Here is a 5,920-nt window from a genome sequence, read left to right on the forward strand (position 1 = left end):
GGTCTATAGTGTATGGACAGATTTCCTGCACTCTCTTAGGTATATCATTCTTTGGGTGACTATTATAAATAATCTTATAAAATATGTGTCCTGTGTTGTATTGTTCCCCTTGCAAAAATAACCCCCAAACCAACACAAACACAAAAGATACAGAATAGGCAAAGACATTCTGAACAACAACAATAACAAAGCTAGAATGCCATATTACTTGGCTTCAAACAATGTTAAAAAGCTACAGTAATCAAAACAACATGGTACTGGAATAAAAACAGATGAACAAATCAATGGAATGGAAATGGAAATCCAGAAATTAACCCATGTATTTATAGCCAATGGATATTTTACAAAGGCACCGACAGCATACAATAGAGAAAGACAGCCTCTTCAACAAATAGTTCTGGCAAAATCAAGGGAAGTTCTGATGGGGGAAATAACTTATATAAAGACCAGTCTAGTTTAAGGAATTAGGAAGGAGCAATACTCAGGAGCTTAAGTTGATGACAGTACATGTGTTGAATAGATGGATTTACAAGTCTTGGGATATTGTTCTAAGTGCAGCCAAGCCTTGTCTGCATCTCATAAGCATCCCAGAGCAACATGCTCATTTGTTGATAGAAAGTAGATGACCAAGCCAGACACTGTTGAGTGCCTGCTCATGGACTTTCTTACTTCCAAGTTTTCCTTGTTAGCAATGCCCTGATTGTCCCCAGCCCACAATCATCACTGGTCCAAGCTAAGCAGGGGCATCTCACTCAGCCTGCTATATTTATGGGTGAATATGTAGTCTCTTTTGGGTCAAATGAGCGAATGAAAGTTCACTGGGGGAACTTACGGGAAAAAATTTTCTACTCTGATCAAAGGAGGCATAAAGAGAGAAACTTTCTTCGCTACACCCACTTCCTGCTTTGGGAAGTTGTCAGATGATGTTGGAGCTGCCGAGTACTTTAGACCACAAAGGAGACGTTGTCTACCCACAGAAGGTGGCAGGATGGAAAGACCTAACTGGAGGGCTTCACCTCTGCACCCTTCCCTGGAACCATCTACTTTAAACTTTCTAATTACATGTGAAAATTTAATGTATGTATTACTTAAATGAATGTTAATTATTTATTACTTGCAGCCAAAAGCAACCTGACACAAGGCAGAAATAAGCTAAGTGACCCATTCCAAGTGCTCAGGTTGTTGTTTGTGGTGCAAGGGCTAGATTTGGAGTGAATATGGAGTTTGGAGTTACATGGACATATGTAGGGGTCACTAATTTCTGAATGCTGTCTGCTAAGTAATTTTACCTCTCTGAGCCTGTTTTCTCTTCTGTAAAATGGGGACAACACAAACGCCTACCTGGGTGATTATTGCCCCGGGTTAAGAGAGATTATACAATGCAGCTGATAGGCAATGCAAGTTAGCTTTCTTTTGCTTCCTTCACAATTCTGCTTTCAGTGCAATCTTTTTTTTTTAACTTAAAAATTCATTGACTTTTCAAAAACTTAGCATTTTAGCGCGGTAAAAATTAATTGGTCTTTTTTTGCCCCGAAAATGCATGTAAAACAGTACAATCTTTTAACCTTGTCATTTCTTTCCTTCAGAACTGTATTAGCAGTTGAATGTGGAGGATGGCACATTAATTGTACACAGCTCAGAGCACCTAGACGATTTATTCCATCTCATAGTGCACACTGTCATATATTTCTAAAGTGCCTTTTCTTTATAAGTTCTCCCAAGCAGTAGACTGCTTAGCATGTTAGTAACTGGAAAAGTAATTGCTGAAGATCTACAATTATTTTTGCTCTGAAAACAAGGACATGGCCCACAACTCAATGCATCATCTTGAAAATCTTTAAGGGCTTCTTAAAAGAAATCCTAATTTTTTGCTTTTGATGCTGGTAAAAATAGAGTGGCTCAGTTTTTCCAACCTGTGGATACTGGAAAGCAAAATGATGTCTCAAACACAGTAATTTATAAAGTGGTGATTGTGTTTCTAGAGCACAGACACTAATTATTTCACAAGCACACAAATACTGTTTTGTACCAGACCCTGCACTAGTTCTTTCCAGTCAGGATCTCATTACATCACTCCAACAGCTTTATGGGGTGTTATCCCCATTTGAGGTATGTGAAGACGGAGAGCTGAGAAGTTCAGTAATTTGTCCAAGGACACTAATGAGTTAAAGTAGTACAACTGGGATTCTACCCGTCTTACTGAACTTGGGAGAGTACCCTAGTTACACTTCCACTGTACTGCTGCCTAAAGGACTTGTTTAACTTTTCTGAGTTCCCACACTTTCTTGAACAGCTGAACATAAACCTATGTCAGTCATTCTTCATAGTACTAGATAACATTTACTGAGCACCTACTATATGCCAGGTAAGTGACAGAATTTATCCATCACAACAACACTGAAAGGACGCTATTATTGCTATTTCAACTTTAGAAATGAGGAGAGTGAGGGATTATTGTGAACTGGAACTTGTCTGAAATTAATAATGGAGATGCAAAGCCGTGATAGGCTCACTGTAATGCCCCTGTTCCTTCTATCATGTAGCTTCCTACTATAATAAAAGTATAAAGCAGCAGGGAAGCTATTGCATGTTTCAGATGAAAAAAATCTATCTACATTTGTATATTTTAAGTGTTTCTGGGACATTACATTTCTGTTGTTCCCCCAAATAATTAGAATGCTGCTAGATACCTACTGATATTCAATGACTGATGGATTGGTTCATTACCTGACGTAACAATGTCCTACTCACACATATTTCCTCCCAAAGAAATATTTGAGGGCCTGACAATAGCATGAGTCAGACTATGATTTCCAAAACACGCATGCTCCCCTATTCATACTATTTTCAGGATAATGTCACGATAACAATTTCATCAGTTTGAGGAAGACTTGAAGATGCAATTGTCAACGTGAAAGCTGGTCACATCATTTTTAAAAAACCAGATATGGCAGTAGTTTGCAACAGGAAAAACAAAAAGGCTGGAGGTCTGATTTTCATTAGACTTTTATGCCAAAGTTGAGAACTGGAAATGAATCAAAATAGCTTACAGAAGTCAAATTTTAAGTGCCCTAGTCATGATAACTCTCCAATAGATACATACTGTGAAATTCTTGACATTTTACAAACTCATGATCTTGAAAGGGTAGAATGAATGGGGCTGGAGGTTGATACGTATTTCACGAAGAAGATTCTGTTTAAAATGCATTGAAATTTCATTTATATAATTTCAGTAGGGGGAGCTATAGAAACCTAGGGAATTTAAAGAAATCAGGGGAGCCTGAATCTACTTTGACTGTATTTCAGACTTACTGTGTGACTTTGGGAACATAATGTCCCTTCTCTCTGAAGCTCCATTCCCTCATCCGTGCAAAGACTTGAGCAAATGTGAAGATCCTTTCAGGTCCATGGCCTTGAGAATGTTAAACCATCCCCATTCTTCTTCTTCCCAGATCATTGCCACGGGGGTAAATGAATGTTCTTGAGAAAGTCCCTTTGGTAGGAAAACACTCTGTCTTGAGCTGAACATACTTAAGACTGTAAGGCTCTTCATTCATTTCTGGAGCCAATAGCACGTCCTGTGTGCATATTATTAAAGACTCTTGTGGTTTCCAGTGACTGAAACACAGCTGGAAATTGCTTGGGGTGTTAAAAAGAGACCTATTGTTTCATGTAATCAAGCCATGGGACAGGCAAGGACAACTAGAACAAAAGACTCAACTAATTGACAGCGTGCTTTCTCATAAATTAATTAATGAATTCTGTCTGCATTCTCTATCTCTTCATCCCCCTCCCTCTCTTTCTCCCTCCCCTCTTCCTCCTCCTCCTCCTTCTTCTTCCAATCCTTCTCTTTTCCTGTTTTCCTTCTCTGCCTCTCTGAGTGTCAACTTCATTTTCCTGGACTTTTCAACACAGCTGGATTCACACCATCTAGCCAGTAGTGTACTCATATCCCCCAGAGCTGCTGCTTGAGAGGAATTTCTACTTCCCTTTCCAATTTCAAGGGTTAAAAGTCCCTGGAAGGTATTTGATTGATCCAGCTCAGATCAGGTGCCCAAGTACTAATCACTCTGTTCAGGCACCAGGGTTGTGTAAAAACATAGCAGTCATCTTGCAAACGCATGCTTGAAGCAGAGAAAAAAATCACTTCTCTGCAAAGGAAAAACAGCAGACTCGATAGTCACTGCAGAGACGTTTCTTAATTGATAAAGGGAGACTGCTGAGCACAGCCCACAATGACAGCAGAAGGAGGCATTATGGCATTGTTGTAATCAGGAGGGTCTTGGAAGAGCAAATATTTTTATGTTGAAACCAAAGGACAGAGGGGCTGCGTGTATTTTATCAGTCTCTTTTCTACAATTCAGTTAAGGTCTGTGGTTTGGCAAGAGCCATCCATTCTCTCTAATGTCGCGGGAGGAGTAAGCAACAGAAACTTCATCCCTTTTTTATTATTCATAACAATACTTGATACTTACATACTATGGCATTTTCATCAAAGGATCTCGGAATACACAATGAACAAGTATTAGTCAGTTTTCAGATGGGAAGTCAGAGGTGCTGAGAAGACAAAGCCAGGCCCCGTGAGCCTGCCTGGGATGGTGAGCTTCTGGAAAGTACCTTTTCTAACCCTAGCCTAGTCAGCGGGAGTTCAAGTGTGAAATATCCCCCACTGAAGAAGCCTGATTCCAGTCAGAAGGAAAGAAAGAGAAAGGTTAAGCTACAATGGAATCGGCGATGCTAAATTTGGAAAAGAACGCCAGGGCTAGATGCAACTCTACCAGTACATTTTCTCTTTCTAGACTGTCACCCATCATGTGTGACCATGGATTGCCTAGAGGCTGGACACTGTTTAGCTTACTAAGAAGCAATTTTTATTGCTGGAATTAGTGTATTCTTTAAGTTGGAATCTGAGTTCTTCACGCCATTTGGGTTTTTGGTTTCTTGGTTTTGTTTCTTGTTTGTTTTTCCACTCATCCTTGAATACTGGTTCTGTGATTGGCATCCATCTAGTCCTAGGGATACAGAAATGCAGAGAATTCATCAATTGAGCACTCACTCATGGAACTGGAGGTCAGAAGCCAGGTGCTGTGTTATGTGCTGGAGATAAAGAAATGTTATGTGCTAAATTGTATCCCCTCCTTAAAATATGTTGAAGGTCAAGCACCAAGTATCTCAGAATGTATCCTGAAGTGGAAATAAGTTACTTAAAGAAATAACCAAGTTCCAGTTAACATCACAGGGTGAGCCCTGACACAATAGGACAAATGCCGTTATTGAAAGGAGAGGATTAGATGCACAAGCAACACACACAAAGAGAACATCATGTAAACATGGAGGCATGGATAGAGGTGATCATCTACAAGCCAAGAAACGATAATGATTGCCAGAAAACCAGTAGAATCTAGGAGAACTGCAAGGAACAGATTCTCCAGAAAGCCCTGAAAAGGAACTAACCTTGTTAACACCTTGGCCTTGGACTTCTGGATTCCAGAACTCCGAGACAATACATTTCTGCAGTCTAAGCTGCCCATTCTGTGCTATTTTCTTATGGCTGCCATAACAAACTAATACATGTAGTGAACAAGAAAAATTGGGATTCTGTCTTCATGGAGCTTGTAGTTCAGTGAAGAAGGGAGGTGACTGAGCAGTAACAAAGTGCATGCTATGCATTATGACTACAAGAGCCAAAAGGTTTATGGGAACACATAGAGGGGACCCCGTTTAATAGAGTTGATCAGAAATGACTACCTAGAAAAAAATCCTAAAGGATGACTAGAAGCAAGGCATATCACAGTGGTGTTAGTGTAGGAAATAACTTGCAAGAGGAGAGACTATCCATTTGCAAAGGTTCAGAGGTGAGAAAAAGCACCATACATCTCAGGAACTGAAAGAAGATCAGAAGATCACTACGACTGAGCCC

Source organism: Chinchilla lanigera, unplaced genomic scaffold (assembly GCF_000276665.1).
Source record: "Chinchilla lanigera isolate Chin_1 unplaced genomic scaffold, ChiLan1.0 scaffold00088, whole genome shotgun sequence".
In the NCBI taxonomy this organism is placed as follows: Eukaryota; Metazoa; Chordata; class Mammalia; order Rodentia; family Chinchillidae; genus Chinchilla; species Chinchilla lanigera.